Below are 16,678 nucleotides of genomic sequence, written 5' to 3'. Positions count from 1 at the left end.
AGTACTCGGATGGGTGACTTCTTGGGAAGTCCTCGTATCGCAACAATTTTTTTTCAGATTGGTCGTTCGACGTTACGCGCGACTGGAACTATGGTCCGCTGGTTTATACGCAAATGTGAGTCAAGAATCATGGGCATTTTAATTGATATTCGAACGAGAAGGAGAGGTGCAGTGTGAACGCACAAGGAAACAAATGATGGGAGGGTGGGGAGGGAAGAAGGAGTGTATGTATTTTCAGCACAAAATTAAACAGGTGCTGTCACACCAGCACTAATGCACCGGATCCCATCAGAACTCCGCAGTTAAGTGTGCTTTGGCGAAAGTAGTACAATGATGGGTTAACTCCTGGGAAGTTCTCGTGTTGCACCCATTTTCTTTTTTTCAGATATGACGTTCGACGTTACGCGGGACTTTAATTATGGACCGCAGATTTATTCGCAAATGTGAGTCACGGCGCCGTGGCATTTTACTTGATATTTGAACGAGAACGAGAGGTGCAGTTCGCACGCACAAGGAAACAAATGACGGGAGGGGGAAGAAAGGAGAAGGAGTTTATGTAATTGCAGCGCGAAATTAAACAGGTGCGATCATACCAGCACTAATGCACCGGATCCCATCAGTGCTCAGTAGTTAAGTGTGCTTGGGCGAGAGTAGTACTCGGATGGGTGACCTCCTGGGAAGTTCTCGTGTCGCACTAATTTTTTTTTTAGACGGGTCATTGGACGTTACGCGCGACTGGAACTAGGGTCCCCTGGTTCATACGCAAATGTGAGTCAAGAAGCAAGGGCATTTTAATCGATATTAGAACGAGAAGGAGAGATGCAGAGTGCACGCACAAGGAAACAAATGACGGGAGGGGGGATGGAGGGAGAAAAAGTGTATGTATTTGCAGCGCAGAATGAAACATGAGCAATCATACCAGCACCAATGCAACGGATTCTATCAGAACTCCGCAAGTTAAGGGTGCTTGGGTGAGAGTAGCTCTAGGATGGGTGACCTCATGCGAAGTCCTTATATTTCACCCATTTTCTCAGGAAGTCCTCGTGTTGCACCCATTTTTTTGCAGATGATTCTTTCGACGATACGCGCGACTTAAATTATGGTCCTCAGGTTTATTCGCAAATGTGAGTCACGGCATCGTAGCATTTTACTTGATATTAGAACGAGCACGGGAGGTGCAGTGCGCACGCACAAGGAAACAAATGACAGGATGGGGAAGAAAGGAGAAGGAGTTTATGTATTTACAGCGCAAAATTAAATGGGTGCGATCATACCAGTACTGATGCACCAGATCCCATCAGAACTCCGCAGTTCAGTGTGCTTGGGCGAGAGTAGTTCTCGGATGGGTGACCTCCTGGGAAGTCCTCGTGTCGCACCAATTTTTTTTCAGACGGGTCGTTCGACGTTACGCGCGACTGGAACTGGGGTCCGCTGGTTTATACGCAATTTTGAGTCAAGAAGTAGGGGCATTTTAATTGATATTAGAACAAGAAGGAGAGGTGCAGTGTGAACGCACAAGGAAACAATTGAGAGGAGGGGGAGGGAAGGAGAAGGAGTGTATGTATTTTCAGCACGAAATGAAAAAGGTGCGATCTTACCAGCACTAATGCACCTTATCCCATCAGAACTCCGCAGTTAAGTGTGCTTGGGCGTGAGTAGTACTCGGATGGGTGACCTCCTGGGAAGTCCTCGTGTCGCACCAATTTTTTTTCAGACGGGTCGTTCGACGTTACGCGCGACTGGAACTATGTTCCGCTGGTTTATACGCAAATGTGAGTCAAGAAGCAAGGGAATTTTAATCGATATTAGAACGAGAATGAGAGGTGCAGAGTGAACGCACAAGGAAACAAATGATGGCAGGGGGGAGGGAAAAAGGAGTGTATGTATTTTCAGCACGAAATTAAACAGGTGCGGTCACACCAGCACAAATGCACCGCATCCCATCAGAACTCCGCAGTTAAGTGTGCTTTTGCGAAAGTAGTACAATGATGGGTTACCTCATGGGAAGTTCTCGTGTTGCACCAATTTTCTTTTTTTCAGATGTGCCGTTCGACGTTACGCGCGACTTTAATTATGGTCCGCAGATTTATTCGCAAATGTGAGTCACGGCGCCGTGGCATTTTACGTGATATTTGAACGAGAAAGACAGGTATAGTGCGCACGCACAAGGAAACAAATGACGGGAAGGGGAAGAAAGGATAAGGAGTTTATGTATTTACAGCGCGAAATTAAACAGGTGCGATCATACCAGCACTAATGCACCGGATCCCATCAGAACTAAGCAGTTAAGTGTGCTTGGGCGTGAGTAGTACTCGGATTGGAGACCTCCTGGGAAGTCCTCGTGTCGCACTAATTTTTTTTTCAAACGGGTCGTTCGACGTTACACGCGACTGGAACTAGGGTCCACTAGTTTATACGCAATGTGAGTCAAGAAGGAGGGGCATTTTAATCGATATTAGAACGAGAAAGAGAGATGCAGAGTGGACGCACAAGGAAACAAATGACGAGAGGGGGGGTGGAGGGAGAAAAAGTGTATGTATTTGCAGCGCAGAATGAAACATGAGGAATCATACCAGCACCAATGCAACGGATTCTATCAGAACTCCGCAAGTTAAGGGTGCATGGGCGAGAGTAGCACTAAGATGGGTGACCTCCTGCGAAGTCCTTATATTACACCCATTTTCTTAGGAAGTCCTCGTGTTGCACCCATTTTTTTGCAGATGATTCTTTCGACGATACGCGCGACTTGAATTATGGTCCTTAGGTTTATTCGCAAATGTGAGTGACGGCACCGTAGCATTTTACTTGATATTAGAACGAGCACGGGAGGTACAGTGCGCACGCACAAGGAAACAAATGACGGGAGGGGGAAGAAAGGAGAAGAAGTTTATGTATTTGCAGCGCGAAATTAAACAGGTGCGATCATACCAGCACTAAAGCTCCGGATCCCATCAGAACTCTGCAGTTAAGTGTGCTTGGGCGAGAGTAGTACTCGAATGGGTGACCACTTGGGAAGCCCTCGTTTTGCACCCGTCTTTATGCAGATGATTCTTTCGACGTTATGCGCGACTTGATTTATGGTCCGCAGGTTTATTCGCAAATGTGAGTCACGGCGCCGTGGCATTTTACTTGATATTAGAACGAGTACGGGAGGTACAGTGCGCACGCACAAGGAAACAAATGACGGGATGAGGAAGAAAAGAAAAGGAATGTAGGTATTTGAAGCGCAAAATTAAACAAGTGGCATCATACCAGCACTAATGCACCGGATCCCATCAGAACTCTGCAGTTAAGTGTGCTTGGGAGAGAATAGTACTCGGATGGGTGACCTTTTGGGAAGTCCACGTATCGCGACAATTTTTTTTCAGACGGGTCGTTCTACGTTACGCGCGACTAGAACTATGGTCCGCTGGTTTATACGCAAATGTGAGTCAAGAATCAGGGGCATTTTAATCGATATTAGAACGAGAAGGAGAGGTGCAGTGTGAACGCACAAGGAAACAAATGATGGGAGGGGGAGAGGGAAGAAGGAGTGTATGTATTTTCAGCACGAAATTAAACAGGTGCGGTCACACCAGCACATATGAACCGGATCCCATCAGAACTCCGTAGTTAAGTGTGCTTTGGCGAAAGTAGTACAATGATGGGTTACCTCCTGGGAAGTTCTCGTGTTGCACCCATTTTCTTTTTTCAGATGTGCCGTTCGACGTTACGCGCGACTTTAATTATGGTCCGCAGATTTATTCGCAAATGTGAGTCATGGCGCTGTAGCATTTTACTTGATATTTGAATGAGAACAAGAGGTGCAGTGCGCACGCACAAGAAAACAAATGACGGGAGGGAGAAGAACGGAGAAGTAGTTTATGTATTTGCAGCGCAAACATAAACGGGTGCGATCAAACCAGTACTAATGCACCGGATCCCATCAGAACTTCGCAGTTAAGTGTGCTTGGGGGAGAGTAGTACTCGGATGGGTGACCTCTTGCAAAGTCCTCGTGTCGCACTAATTTTTTTTTTCAGACGGGTCGTTCGACTTTACGCGCGACTGGAACTATGGTCCACTGGTTTATACGCAAATGTGAGTCAAGAAGCAGGGGCATTTTAATCGATATTAGAACGAGAAGGAGAGATGCAGAGTGCACGCACAAGGAAACAAATGACGGGAGGGGGGATGGAGGGAGAAAAAGTTTATGTATTTGCAGCGCAGAATGAAACGTGAGCAATCATACCAGCACCAATGCAACGGATTCTATCAGAACTCCGCAAGTTAAGGGTGTTTGGGCGAGAGTAGCACTAGGATGGGTGACCTCCTGCGAAGTCCTTATATTTCACCCATTTTCTTAGGAAGTTCTCGTGTTGCACCCATTTTTTTGCAGATAATTCTTTTGACATTACGCGCGACTTGAATTATGGTCCTCAGGTTTATTCGCAAATGTGAGTCACGGCACTGTAGTATTTTACTTGATATTAGAACGAGAACGGGAGCTGTAGAGCGCATGCACAAGGAAACAAATGACCAGAGGGGGACGAAAAGGGAATGAGTTTTTGTATTTGCAGTGGGAAATTAAACAGGTCCAATCATTCCAGCAGTAATGCACCGGATCCCATCAGAACTCCGCAGTTAAGTGTGCTTGGGCGAGAGTAGTACTCGGATGGGTGACCTCTTGGGAAGTCCTCGTGTCGCGCCAATTTTTTTTCAGACGGGTCATTTGACGTTACGCGCGATTGTAACTAGGGTCCACTGGTTTATACGCAAATGTGAGTCAGGAAGCAGGGGCATTTTAATCGATATTAGAACGAGAAAGAGAGGTGCAGTGTGAACGCACAAGGAAACAATTGATGGGAGGGGGAGGGAAGGAGAAGGAGTGTATGTATTTTCTGCACGAAATAAAACAGGTGCGATCATACCAGCACTAATGCAACGGATTCTATCAGAACTCCGTAGGTAAGGGTGCTTGGGCGAGAGTAGTACTAGCATGGGTGACCACTTGGGAAGCCCTCGTGTTGCACCAATTTTTTTTCGGATGGGTTGTTCGACGTTACGCGCGATTGGAATTATAAACCGCTGGTACATTTGCAAAGGTGAGTCACGGTGCCGGGGCATATTACTTGAAATTAGAACGAGAAAGAGAGATGCATAGTGCACGCACAAGGAAACAAATGACGGGAGGGGGGATGGGAGGAGAAAGAGTGTATGTATTTGCAGTGCAGAATGAAACATGAGGGATCATACCAGCACTAATGCAACGGATTCTATCAGAACTCTGCAGTTAAGGGTGCTTGGGCGAGAAAAGTACTCGGATGGGTGACCTCCTGCGAAGTCCTTATATTTCACCCATTTTCTTGGGAGGTCCTCGTGTTACACCCATCTTTTTGTAGATGATTCTTTCGACGTTACGCGCAACTTGATTTGTGGTCCGCAGGTTTATTCGCAGATGTGAGTCACGGCGCCGTGGCATTTTACTTGATATTAGAACGAGTACGGGAGGTGCAGTGCGCACGCACAAGGAAACAATTGACGGGAGGAGGAAGAAAAGAGAAGGAGCGTATGTATTTGAAGCGCAAAATTAAACAAGTGGCATCATACCAGCACTAATGCACTGGATCCCATCAGAACTCTGCAGTTAAGTGTGCTTGGGCGAGAGTAGTACTCGGATGGGTGACCTCATGGGAAGTCCTCGTATCGCAACAATTTTTTTTCAGATGAGTCGTTCGACGTTACGCGCGACTGGAACTATAGTCCGCTGGTTTATACGCAAATGTGAGTCAAGAATCAGGGGCATTTTAATTGATATTAGAACGAGAAGGAGAGGTGCAGTGTGAACGCACAAGGAAACAAATGATGGGAGGGGGGGAGGGAAGAAGGAGTGTATGTATTTTCAGCACGAAATTAAACAGGTGCGGTCACACCAGCACAAATGCACCGGATCCCATCAGAACTCCGCAGTTAATTGTGCTTTGGCGAAAGTAGTACAATGATGGGTTACCTCTTGGGAAGTTCTCGTGTTGCACCCATTTTCTTTTTTTCAGATGTGCCGTTCGACGTTACGCGCGACTTTAACTATGGTCCGCAGATTTATTCGTAAATGTGAGTCACTTAACTGCGCCGTGGCATTTTACTTGCTATTTGAACGAGAATAAGAGGTACAGTGCGCACGCACAAAGAAACAAATGATGGGAGGGGGAAGAAAGGAGAAGGAGTTTATATATTTGCAGCGCGAAATTAAACAGGTGCGATCATACCAGCACTAATGCACCGGATCCCATCAGAACTCCGCAGTTAAGTGTGCTTGGGCGAGAGTAGTACTCGAATGGGTTACCTCTTGGGAAGTCCTCGTGGCGCACTAATTTTTTTTTCAGACGGGTCGTTCGACGTTACGCGCGACTGGAACAAGGGTCCACTTGTTTATACGCAAATGTGAGTCAAGAAGCAGGGGCATTTTAATCGATATTAGAACGAGAAAGAGAGATGCAGAGTACACGCACAAGGAAACAAATGACGGGAGGGGGGATGGAGGGAGAAAAAGTATATGTTTTTGCAGCGCAGAATGAAAATGAGCAATCATACCAGCACCAATGCAACTGATTCTATCAGAACTCCGCAAGTTAAAGGTGCTTGGGCGAGAGTAGCACTAGGATGGGTGACTTCCTGCGAAGTCCTTATATTTCACCCATTTTCTTAGGAAGTCCTCTTGTTGCACCCATTTTTTTGCAGATGATTCTTTCGACGATACACGCGACTTGAATTATGGTCCTCAAGTTTATTCGCAAATGTGAGTCACGGCACCGTAGCATTTTACTTAATATTAGAACGAGCACGGGAGGTGCATTGCGCACGCACAAGGAAACAAATGACGGGAAGGGGAAGAAAGGAGAAGGAGTTTATGTATTTGCAGCATGGAATTAGACGAGTGCGATCATACCAGCATTAATGCACCGGATCCCATCAGAACTCCGCAGTTAAGTGTCCTTGGGCGAGAGTAGTACTCGGATGGGTGACCTCCTGGGAAGTTCTCGTGTCGCACCAATTATTTTTCAGACAGGTTGTTCGACGTTACGCGCGATTGGAATTAGGGTCTGCTGGTTTATACGCAAATGTGAGTCAAGTAGCAGAGGCATTTTAATCGATATTAGAACGAGAAGGAGAGGTGCAGTGTGAACGCAGAAGGAAACAATTGATGGGAGGGGGAGGGAAGGAGGAGTGTATGTATTTTCAGCACAAAAAGAAACAGGTGCGATCATACCAGCACTAATGCATCGGATTCCATCAGAACTCCGCAGTTAAGTGTGCTTGGGCGAGAGTAGTACTCGGATGGGTGACCTCCTGGGAAGTCCTCGTGTCGCACCAATATTTTTTCAGACGGGTCGTTCGACGTTACGCAGGACTAGAACTAGGGTCCGCTGGTTTATACGCAAATGTGAGTCAAGAAGCAGGGGCATTTTAATCGATATTAGAACGAGAAAGAGAGGTGCAGTATGAACGCACAAGGAAACAATTGATGGGAGGGGGAGGGAAGGAGAAGGAGTGTATGTATTTTCAGCACAAAAAGAAACAGGTGCGATCATACCAGCACTAATGCATCGGATCCCATCAGAACTCCGCAGTTAAGTGTGCTTGGGCGAGAGTAGTACTTGGATGGGTGACCTCCTGGGAAGTCCTCGTGTCGCACCAATTTTTTTTCAGACGGGTCGTTCGACGTTACGCAGGACTGGAACTAGGGTCCGCTGGTTTATACGCAAATGTGAGTCAAGAAGCAGGGGCATTTTAATCGATATTAGAAAGAGAGGTGCAGTATGAACGCACAAGGAAACAATTGATGGGAGGGGGAGGGAAGGAGAAGGAGTGTATGTATTTTCCGCACGAAATGAAACAGGTGCGATCATACCAGCACTAATGCAACGGATTCTATCAGAACTCCGTAGGTAAGGGTGCTTGGGCGAGAGTAGTACTAGCATGGGTTACCTCCTGCGAAGTCCTTATATTTCACCCATTTTCTTGTGAAGTCCTCGTGTTGCACCCATTTTTTTGTAGATGATTCTTTCGACGTTACGCGCGACTTGAACTATGGTCCTTAGGTTTATTCGCAAATGTGAGTCACGGCGCTGTAGCATTTTACTTGATATAAGAACGAAAACGGGAGGTGCAGCGCGCACGCACAAGGAAACAAATGACGGGAGGGGGAAGAAAAGAGAAGGAGTGTATGTATTTGCAGCGAGAAACTAAACAGGTGCGATCATACCAGCACTAAAGCCCCGGATCCCATCAGAACTCCTCAGTTAAGTGTGCTTGGGCGAGATTAGTACTCGGATGGTTTACCTTCTGGGAAGTCCTCGTGTCGCACAAATTTTTTTTCAGACTGGTCGTTCGACGTTACGCGCGTTTGGAATTAGGGTCCGCTGGTTTATACGCAAATGTGAGTCAAGAAGCAGGGGCATTTTAATCGATATTAGAACGAGAATGAGAGGTGAAGTGTGAACGCACAAGGAAACAAATGACGGGAGGGGGAAGAAAGGAGGAATGTATGTATTTGCAGCGCGAAATTAAAGAGGTGCGATCATAGCAGCACTAAAGCCCCGGATCCTTTCAGAACTCCGCAGTTAAGTGTGCTTTGGCGAGAGTAGGACTCGGATGGGTGACCACCTGGGAAGCCCTCGTGTTGCACCTATTTTTTTTTGGATGGGTTGTTCGACGTTACGCGCGAATGGAATTATAAACCGCTGGTTCATTTGCAAAGGTGAGTCACGGTGCCGGAGCATATTACTTGATATTAGAACGAGAAAGAGAGATGCAGAGTGCACGCACAAGGAAATAAATGACGAGAGGGTGGATGGGAGGAGAAAGAGTGTATGCATTTGCAATGCAGAATGAAACATGAGGGATCATACCAGCACCAATTATGGCCCGCAGATTTATTCGCAAATGTGAGTCACGGCGCCGTGGCATTTTACATGATATTTGAACGACAACGAGAGGTGCAGTGCGCACGCACAAGGAAACAAATGACGGGAGGGGGAAGAAAGGAGAATGAGTTTATGTATTTGCAGCGCGGAATTAAACAGGTGCGATCATACCAGCACTAATGCACCGGATCCCATCAGAACTCCGCAGTTAAGTGCGCTTGGGCGAGAGTAGTACTCGGATGGGTTACGTCTTGGTAAGTCCTCGTGTCGAACCAATTTTTTTTCAGACGGGTCGTTCGACATTACGCGCGATTGGAACTAGGGTCCGTTTGTTTATACGCAAATGTGAGTCAAGAAGCAGGGGCATTTTAATCGATATTAGAACGAGAAGGAGAGGTGCAGTGTGAACGCACAAGGAAACAATTGATGGGATGGAGAGGGAAGGAGAAGGAGTGTATGTATTTTAAGCACGAAATGAAACAGGTGCGATCATACCAGCACTAATGCAACGGATTCTATCAGAACTCCGTAGGTAAGGGTGCTTGGGCGAGAGTAGTACTAGCATGGGTTACCTCATGCGAAGTCCTTATATTTCACCCATTTTCTTAGGAAGTCCTCGTGTTGCACCCATTTTTTTGCAGATGATTCTTTCGATGATACGCGCGACTTGAATTATGGTCCTCAGGTTTAATCGCAAATGTGAGTCACGGCACCGTAGCATTTTACTTGATATTAGAACGAGCACGGGGGGTGCAGTGCGCACGCACAAGGAAACAAATGACGGGAGGGGCAAGAAAGGATAAGGAGTTTATGTATTTGCAGCGCGGAATTAAACGGGTGCGATCATACCAGCACAAATGCACCGGATCCCATCAGAACTCCTCAGTTAAGTGTGCTTTGGCGAAAGTAGTACAATGATGGGTTACCTCCTGGGATGTTCTCGTGTTGCACCCATTTTCTTTTTTTCAGATGTGCCGTTCGACTTTGCGCGCGACTTTAATTATGGTCCGCAGATTTATTCGTAAATGTGAGTCACGGCGCCGTGGCATTTTACTTGATATTTGAACGAGAACGAGAGGTGCAGTGCGCACGCACAAGGAAACAAATGACGGGAGGGGGAAGAAAGGAGAAGGAGTTTATGTATTTGCAGCTTGAAATTAAACAGGTGCGATCATACCAGCACTAATGCACCGGATCCCATCAGAACTCCGCAGTTAAGTGTGCTTGGGCGAGAGTAGTACTCGGATGGGTGACCTCCAGCGAAGTCCTTATATTTCACCCATTTTCTTAGGAAGTCCTCGTGTTGCACCCATTTTTTTGCAGATTATTCTTTCGACGATACGCGTGACTTGAATTATGGTCCTCAGATTTATTCGCAAATGTGAGTCACGGCACCGTAGCATTTTACTTGATATTAGAACGAGCACGGTTGGTGCAGTGCGCACGCACAAGGAAACAAATGACGGGAGGGGGAAGAAAGGAGAAGGAGTTTATGTATTTGCAGCGCGAAATTAAACAGGTGCGATCATACCAGCACTAATGCACCGGATCCCATCAGAACTCCGCAGTTAAGTGTGCTTGGGCGCGAGTAGTACTCGGATGGGTGATCTCCTGGGAAGTCCTCGTGTCGCACCAATTTTTTTTCAGACGGGTCGTTCAACGTTACGCGCGACTGGAACTTGGGTCCGCTGGTTTATACGCAAATGTGAGTCAAGAAGCAGGGGCATTTTAATCGATATTAGAACGAGAAGGAGAGGTGCAGTGTGAACGCACAAGGAAACAATTGATGGGAGGGGGAGGGAAGGAGAAGTAGTGTATGTATTTTCAGCACGAAATGAAATAGGTGCGATCATACCAGCACTAATGCAACGGATTTTATTAGAACTCCGTAGGTAAGGGTTCTTGGGCGAGAGTAGTACTAGCATGGGTTACCTCCTGCGAAGTCCTTATATTTCACCCATTTTCTTGTGAAGTCCTCGTGTCGTACCAATTTTTTTTCAGACGGGTCGTTCGACGTTACGCGCGTCTGGAAATAGGGTCCGCTGGTTTATACGCAAATGTGACTCAAGAAGCAGGGGCATTTTAATCGATATTAGAACGAGAATGAGAGGTGAAGTGTGAACGCACAAGGAAACAAATGACGGGAGTGGGAAGAAAGGAGAAGGAGTGTATGTATTTGCAGCGCGAAATTAATCAGGTGCGATCATACCAGCACTAAAGCTCCGAATTCCATCAACACTCCGCAGTTAAATGTGCTTGGGGGAGGGTAGTACTCGGATGATTGACCACCTGGGAAGCCCTCGTGTTGCACCCATTTTCTTTTTTACAGATGTGCCGTTCGACATTACGCGCGACTTTAATTATGGTCCGCAGATTTATTCACAAATGTGAGTCACGGCGCCGTGGCATTTTACTTGATATTTAAACGAGAACGAGAGGTGCAGTGCGCACGCACAAGGAAACAAATGACGGGAGGGGGAAGAAAGGAGAAGGAGTTTATGTATTTGCACCGCGAAATTAAACAGTTGCGATCATACCAGCACTAATGCACCGGATCCCATCAGAACTCCGCAGTTAAGTGTTCTTTGGCGAGAGTAGTACTCGAATGGGTGACCTCTTGGGAAGTCCTCGTGTCGCACTAATATTTTTTTCAGACGGGTCGTTCGACGTTACGCGCGACTGGAACTAGGGTCCACTGGTTTATACGCAAATGTGAGTCAAGAAGCAAGGGCGTTTTAATCGATATTAGAAAGAGAAGGAGAGATGCAGAGTGCACGCACAAGGAAACAAATGACGGGAGGGGGGATGGAGGGAGAAAAAGTGTATGTATTTACAGCGCAGAATGAAACATGAGCCATCATACCAGCAACAATGCAACGGATTCTATCAGAACTCCGCAAGTTAAGGGTGCTTGGGCGAGAGTAGCACTAGCATGGGTGACCTCCTGCGAAGTCCTTATATTTCACCCATTTTCTTAGGAAGTCCTCGTGTTGCACCCATTTTTTTGCAGATGATTCTTTCGACGATACGCGCGACTTGAATTATGGTCCTCAGGTTTTTTCATAAATGTGAGTCACGGCACCGTAACATTTTACTTGATATTAGAACGAGCACGGGAGGTGCAGTGCGCACGCACAAGGAAACAAATGACGGGAGGGGGAAGAAAGGAGAAGGAGTTTATGTATTTGCAGCGCTGAATTATACGGGTGCGATCATACCAGCACTAATGCACCGGATCCCATCAGAACTTCGCACTTAAGTGTGCTTGGGCGAGAGTAGTACTCGGATGGGTGACCTCCTGGGAAGTCCTCGTGTCTCACCAATTTGTTTTCAGACGGGTCGTTCGACGTTACGCGCGACTGGAACTAGGGTCCGTTTGTTTATACGCAAATGTGAGTCAAGAAGCAGGGGCATTTTAATCGATATTAGAACGAGAAGGAGAGGTGCAGTGTGAACGCACAAGGAAACAATTGATGGGAGGGGGAGGGAAGGAGAAGGGTGTATGTATTTTCAGCACGAAATGAAACAGGTGCGATCATACCAGCACTAATGCAACGGATTCTATCAGAACTCTGTAGGTAAGGGTGCTTGGGCGAGAGTAGTACTAGCATGGGTTACCTCCTGCGAAGTCGTTATATTTCACCCATTTTCTTGTGAAGTCCTCGTGTCGCACCAATTTTTTTTCAGACGGGTCGTTCGACGTTACGCGCGTCTGGAAATAGGGTAAGCTGGTTTATACGCAAATGTGAGTCAAGAAGCAGAGGCATTTTAATCGATATTAGAACGAGAATGAGAGGTGAAGTGTGAACGCACAAGGAAACAAATGACGGGAGGGGGAAGAAAGGAGAAGGAGTGTATGTATTTGCAGCGCGAAATTAAACAGGTGCGATCATACCAGCACTAAATCTCCAAATCCCATCAAAATTCCGCAGTTAAGTGTGCTTGGGCGAGGGTAGTACTCGGATGGTTGACCACCTGGGAAGCCCTCGTGTTGCACCCATTTTCTTTTTTACAGATGTGCCGTTCGATGTTACGCGCGACTTTAATTATGGTCCGCAGATTTATTCACAAATGTGAGTCACGGCGCCGTGGCATTTTACTTGATATTTGAACGAGAACGAGAGGTGCAGTGCGCACGCACAAGGAAACAAATGACGGGAGGGGGAAGAAAGGAGAAGGAGTTTATGTATTTGCAGCGCAAAATTAAACAGTTGCGATCATACCAGCACTAATGCATCGGATTCCATCAGAACTACACAGTTAAGTGTGCTTGGGCGAGAGTAGTACTCGGATGGGTGACCTCCTGGGAAGTCCTTGTGTCGCACCAATTTTTTTTCAAACGGGTCGTTCGACGTTACGCGCGACTGGAACTAGGGTCCGCTGGTTTATACGCAAATGTGAGTCAAGAAGCAGGGGAACTTAAATCGATATTAGAACGAGAAGGAGAGGTGCAGTGTGAATGCACAAGGAAACAATTGATGGGAGGCGGAGGGAAGGAGAAGCAGTGTATGTATTTTCAGCACGAAATGAAACAGGTGCGATCATACCAGCACTAATGCAACGTATTCTATCAGAACTCCGTAGGTAAGGGTGTTTGGGCGAGAGTAGTACTAGCGTGGGTTACCTCCTACGAAGTCCTTATATTTCACCCATTTTCTTGTGAAGTCCTCGTGTTGTACCCATTTTTTTGCAGATGATTCTTTTGACGTTACGCGCGACTTGAATTATGGTCCTCAAGTTTATTCGCAAATGTGAGTCACGACGCTGTAGCATTTTACTTGATATTAGAACGAGAACGCGAGGTGTAGTGCGCAAGCATAAGGAAAGAAATGACGGGATGGGGAAGAAAGGGGAAAGAGTTTATGTATTTGCAGCGCGAAATTAAACAGGTGCGATCATACCAGCACTAATGCACCGGATCCCATCAGAACTCCGAAGTGCAGTGTGCTTTGGCGAGATTAGTACTCGGATGGGTGACCTCCTGGGAAGTCCTCGTGTCGCACCAATTTTTTTTCAGACGGGTCGTTCGACGTTACGCGTGTCTGGAACTAGGGTCCGCTGGTTTATACGCAAATGTGAGTCAAGAAGCAGGAGCATTTTAATCGATATTAGAACGAGAATGAGAGGTGAAGTGTGAACGCACAAGGAAACAAATGACGGGAGGGGGAAGAAAGGAGAAGGAGTTTATATATTTGCAGCGTTGAATTAAATGGGTGCGATCATACCAGCACTAATGCACCGGATCCATCAGAACTCCGCAGTTAAGTGTGCTTGGGCGAGAGTAGTACTCGGATGGTTGACCTCCTGGGAAGTCCTCGTGTCGCACCAATTTTTTTTCAGACGGGTTGTTCGACGTTACGCGCGACTGGAACTAGGGTCCGTTGGTTTATACGCAAATGTGAGTCATGAAGCAGGGGCATTTAAATCGATATTAGAACGAGAAGGAGAGGTGCAGTGTGAACGCACAAGGAAACAAATGACGGGAGGGGGAAGAAAGGAGAAGGAGTTTATGTATTTGCAGTGCGAAATTAATCAGGTGCGATCATACCAGCACTAATGTAACAGATCCCATCATGACTCCGCAGTTAAGTGTGCTTGGGCGAGAGTAGTACTCGGATGGGTGGCCACTTGTGAAGTCCTCGTGTTGCACCCATTTTTTTGCAGATGATTCTTTCGACGTTACGCGCCACTTGAATTATGGTCCTCAGGTTTATTCGCAAATGTGAGTCACGGCGCTGTAGCATTTTACTTGATATTAGAACGAGAACGGGAGGTGCAGTGCGCACGCACAAGGAAACAAATGACGGGAGGGGGAAGAAAGGGGAATGAGTTTATGTATTTGCGGCGCAAAATTAAAGAGGTGCGATCATACCAGTACTAATGCACCGGATCCCATCAGAACTCCGCAGTGAAGTGTGATTGGGCGAGATTAGCACTCGGATGGGTAACCTCCTAGGAAGTACTCGTGTCGCACCAATTTTTTTTCAGACGGGTCGTTCGACGTTACGCGCGTCTGGAACTAGGGTCCGCTAGTTTATACGCAAATGTGAGTCAAGAAGCAGGGGCATTTTAATCGATATTAGAACGAGAATGAGAGGTGAAGTGTGAACGCACAAGGAAACAAATGACAGGAGGGTGAAGAAAGGAGAAGGAGTGTATGTATTTGCAGCGCAAAAAGTAAACAGGTGCGATCATACCAGCACTAAAGCTCCGGATCCCATCAGAACTCCGCAGTTAAGTGTGCTTGGGCGAGGGTAGTACTCGGATGGGTGACCACTTGGGAAGCCCTCGTGTTGCACCTAATTTTTTTCGGATTGGTTGTTCGACATTACGCGCGAATGGAATTATAAACCGCTGGTTCATTTGCAAAGGTGAGTCACGGTGCCGGGGTATATTACTTGATATTAGAACGAGAAAAAGAGATGCAGAGTGCACGCACAAGGAAACAAATGACGGGAGGGGGGATGGAAGGAGAAAGAGTGTATGTATTTGCAGTGAAGAATGAAACATGAGGGATCATACTAGCACTAATGCAACGGATTCTATCAGAACTCCGCAGTTAAGTGTGCTTGGGAGAGAATAGTACTCGGATGGGTGACCTCTTGGGAAGTCCTCGTATCGCAATAATTTTTTTTTAGATGGGTCGTTCGACGTTACGCGCGACTGGAACTATGGTCCGCTTGTTTATACGCAAATGTGAGTCAAGAATCAGGGGCATTTTAATCGATATTAGAACGAAAAGGAGAGGTGCAGTGTGAACGCACAAGGAAACAAATGACGGGAGGGGGGGAGGGAAGAAGGAGTGCATGTATTTTCAGCACGAAATTAAACAGGTGCAGTCACACCAGCACAAATGCACCGGATCCCATCAGAACTCCGCAGTTAAGTGTACTTTGACGAAAGTAGTACAATGATGGGTTACCTCCTGGGAAGTTCTCGTGTTGCACCCATTTTCTTTTTTTCAGATGTGTCGTTCGACGTTACGCGCGACTTTAACTATGGTCCGCAGATTTATTCGCAAATGTGAGTCACGGCGTTGTGGCATTTTTCTTGATATTTGAACGAGAACGAGAGCTGTAGTGCGCACGCACAAGGAAACAAATGACGGGAGGGGGAAGAAAGGAGAAGTAGTTTATGTATTTGCAGCGCGAAATTAAACAGGTGCGATCATACCAGCACTAATGCACCGGATCCCATCAGAACTCCGCAGTTAAGTGTGCTTGGGCGAGAGTCGTACTCGGATGGGTGAAATCCTGGGAAGTCCTCGTGTCGCACTAATTTTTTTTTTTCAGACGGGTCGTTCGACGTTACGCTCGACTGGAACTAGGGTCCACTTGTTTATACGCAAATGTGAGTCAAGAAACAGGGGCATTTTAATCGATATTAGAACGAGAAGGAGAGATGCAGAGTGCACGCACAAGGAAGCAAATGACGGGAGGGGGGATGGAGGGAGAAAAAGTGTATGTATTTGCTGCGCAGAATGAAACATGAGCAATCATACCAGCACCAATGCAACGGATTCTATCAGAACTCCGCAAGTTAAGGGTGCTTGGGCGAGAGTAGCACTAGGATGGGTGATCTCCTGCGAAGTCTTTATATTTCACCCATTTTCTTAGGAAGTCCTCGTGTTGCACCCATTTTTTTGCAGATGACTCTTTCGACGTTACACGCGACTTGAATTATTGTCCTCAGGTTTATTCGCAAATGTGAGTCACGGCGCTGTAGCATTTTACTTGATATTAGAACGAGAACGGGAGCTACAGTGCGCACGCACAAG

The 16,678-nt window shown here is 46.7% G+C and overlaps 5 non-coding genes and 31 pseudogenes across 5 annotated transcripts; all 36 read left to right on the top strand.

Annotated features, from left to right (window-relative positions):
* Positions 1-251: 251 nt before the first annotated feature.
* LOC148248662 (5S ribosomal RNA) lies at positions 252-370 on the top strand (annotated as a pseudogene).
* A 209-nt stretch (positions 371-579) lies between these two features.
* On the top strand, positions 580-698 carry LOC148248661 (5S ribosomal RNA; annotated as a pseudogene).
* Positions 699-1,260: 562 nt separating this feature from the next.
* LOC148248660 (5S ribosomal RNA) lies at positions 1,261-1,379 on the top strand (annotated as a pseudogene).
* Positions 1,380-1,584: 205 nt separating this feature from the next.
* LOC148248659 (5S ribosomal RNA) lies at positions 1,585-1,703 on the top strand (annotated as a pseudogene).
* Positions 1,704-1,906: 203 nt separating this feature from the next.
* Positions 1,907-2,025, top strand: LOC148248658 (5S ribosomal RNA; annotated as a pseudogene).
* A 209-nt stretch (positions 2,026-2,234) lies between these two features.
* Positions 2,235-2,353, top strand: LOC148248657 (5S ribosomal RNA; annotated as a pseudogene).
* A 561-nt stretch (positions 2,354-2,914) lies between these two features.
* On the top strand, positions 2,915-3,033 carry LOC148248656 (5S ribosomal RNA; annotated as a pseudogene).
* A 206-nt stretch (positions 3,034-3,239) lies between these two features.
* On the top strand, positions 3,240-3,357 carry LOC148248655 (5S ribosomal RNA; annotated as a pseudogene).
* Positions 3,358-3,561: 204 nt separating this feature from the next.
* LOC148248654 (5S ribosomal RNA) lies at positions 3,562-3,680 on the top strand (annotated as a pseudogene).
* Positions 3,681-3,888: 208 nt separating this feature from the next.
* On the top strand, positions 3,889-4,007 carry LOC148248653 (5S ribosomal RNA; annotated as a pseudogene).
* Positions 4,008-4,570: 563 nt separating this feature from the next.
* On the top strand, positions 4,571-4,689 carry LOC148248652 (5S ribosomal RNA; annotated as a pseudogene).
* A 205-nt stretch (positions 4,690-4,894) lies between these two features.
* LOC148248651 (5S ribosomal RNA) lies at positions 4,895-5,013 on the top strand (annotated as a pseudogene).
* A 561-nt stretch (positions 5,014-5,574) lies between these two features.
* Positions 5,575-5,692, top strand: LOC148248650 (5S ribosomal RNA; annotated as a pseudogene).
* Positions 5,693-5,896: 204 nt separating this feature from the next.
* Positions 5,897-6,015, top strand: LOC148248649 (5S ribosomal RNA; annotated as a pseudogene).
* A 214-nt stretch (positions 6,016-6,229) lies between these two features.
* LOC148248648 (5S ribosomal RNA) lies at positions 6,230-6,348 on the top strand (annotated as a pseudogene).
* A 561-nt stretch (positions 6,349-6,909) lies between these two features.
* On the top strand, positions 6,910-7,028 carry LOC148248647 (5S ribosomal RNA). The gene has a single exon (XR_015815582.1). It is a non-coding gene; the product is annotated as a 5S ribosomal RNA (ribosomal RNA).
* A 202-nt stretch (positions 7,029-7,230) lies between these two features.
* On the top strand, positions 7,231-7,349 carry LOC148248646 (5S ribosomal RNA). The gene has a single exon (XR_015815266.1). It is a non-coding gene; the product is annotated as a 5S ribosomal RNA (ribosomal RNA).
* Positions 7,350-7,554: 205 nt separating this feature from the next.
* Positions 7,555-7,673, top strand: LOC148248645 (5S ribosomal RNA). Its single transcript, XR_015815907.1, has one exon. It is a non-coding gene; the product is annotated as a 5S ribosomal RNA (ribosomal RNA).
* Positions 7,674-8,226: 553 nt separating this feature from the next.
* LOC148248644 (5S ribosomal RNA) lies at positions 8,227-8,345 on the top strand (annotated as a pseudogene).
* Positions 8,346-8,547: 202 nt separating this feature from the next.
* On the top strand, positions 8,548-8,666 carry LOC148248643 (5S ribosomal RNA; annotated as a pseudogene).
* A 392-nt stretch (positions 8,667-9,058) lies between these two features.
* Positions 9,059-9,177, top strand: LOC148248642 (5S ribosomal RNA; annotated as a pseudogene).
* Positions 9,178-9,736: 559 nt separating this feature from the next.
* On the top strand, positions 9,737-9,855 carry LOC148248641 (5S ribosomal RNA; annotated as a pseudogene).
* A 209-nt stretch (positions 9,856-10,064) lies between these two features.
* LOC148248640 (5S ribosomal RNA) lies at positions 10,065-10,183 on the top strand (annotated as a pseudogene).
* A 235-nt stretch (positions 10,184-10,418) lies between these two features.
* Positions 10,419-10,537, top strand: LOC148248639 (5S ribosomal RNA). The gene has a single exon (XR_015814429.1). It is a non-coding gene; the product is annotated as a 5S ribosomal RNA (ribosomal RNA).
* Positions 10,538-11,096: 559 nt separating this feature from the next.
* LOC148248638 (5S ribosomal RNA) lies at positions 11,097-11,215 on the top strand (annotated as a pseudogene).
* A 209-nt stretch (positions 11,216-11,424) lies between these two features.
* Positions 11,425-11,543, top strand: LOC148248637 (5S ribosomal RNA; annotated as a pseudogene).
* Positions 11,544-12,105: 562 nt separating this feature from the next.
* Positions 12,106-12,224, top strand: LOC148248636 (5S ribosomal RNA; annotated as a pseudogene).
* A 558-nt stretch (positions 12,225-12,782) lies between these two features.
* LOC148248635 (5S ribosomal RNA) lies at positions 12,783-12,901 on the top strand (annotated as a pseudogene).
* A 209-nt stretch (positions 12,902-13,110) lies between these two features.
* On the top strand, positions 13,111-13,229 carry LOC148248634 (5S ribosomal RNA; annotated as a pseudogene).
* A 559-nt stretch (positions 13,230-13,788) lies between these two features.
* On the top strand, positions 13,789-13,907 carry LOC148248633 (5S ribosomal RNA; annotated as a pseudogene).
* A 205-nt stretch (positions 13,908-14,112) lies between these two features.
* Positions 14,113-14,230, top strand: LOC148248632 (5S ribosomal RNA; annotated as a pseudogene).
* A 205-nt stretch (positions 14,231-14,435) lies between these two features.
* LOC148248631 (5S ribosomal RNA) lies at positions 14,436-14,554 on the top strand (annotated as a pseudogene).
* A 205-nt stretch (positions 14,555-14,759) lies between these two features.
* LOC148248630 (5S ribosomal RNA) lies at positions 14,760-14,878 on the top strand (annotated as a pseudogene).
* A 206-nt stretch (positions 14,879-15,084) lies between these two features.
* LOC148248629 (5S ribosomal RNA) lies at positions 15,085-15,203 on the top strand. Its single transcript, XR_015815811.1, has one exon. It is a non-coding gene; the product is annotated as a 5S ribosomal RNA (ribosomal RNA).
* A 529-nt stretch (positions 15,204-15,732) lies between these two features.
* LOC148248628 (5S ribosomal RNA) lies at positions 15,733-15,851 on the top strand (annotated as a pseudogene).
* A 209-nt stretch (positions 15,852-16,060) lies between these two features.
* LOC148248627 (5S ribosomal RNA) lies at positions 16,061-16,179 on the top strand (annotated as a pseudogene).
* The last annotated feature ends 499 nt before the right edge of the window (positions 16,180-16,678 follow it).

This window comes from Carica papaya, chromosome 8 (assembly GCF_054855325.1).
Source record: "Carica papaya isolate Zhongbai chromosome 8, ASM5485532v1, whole genome shotgun sequence".
In the NCBI taxonomy this organism is placed as follows: Eukaryota; Viridiplantae; Streptophyta; class Magnoliopsida; order Brassicales; family Caricaceae; genus Carica; species Carica papaya.
This window is presented reverse-complemented; position numbering and strand designations above follow the sequence as displayed.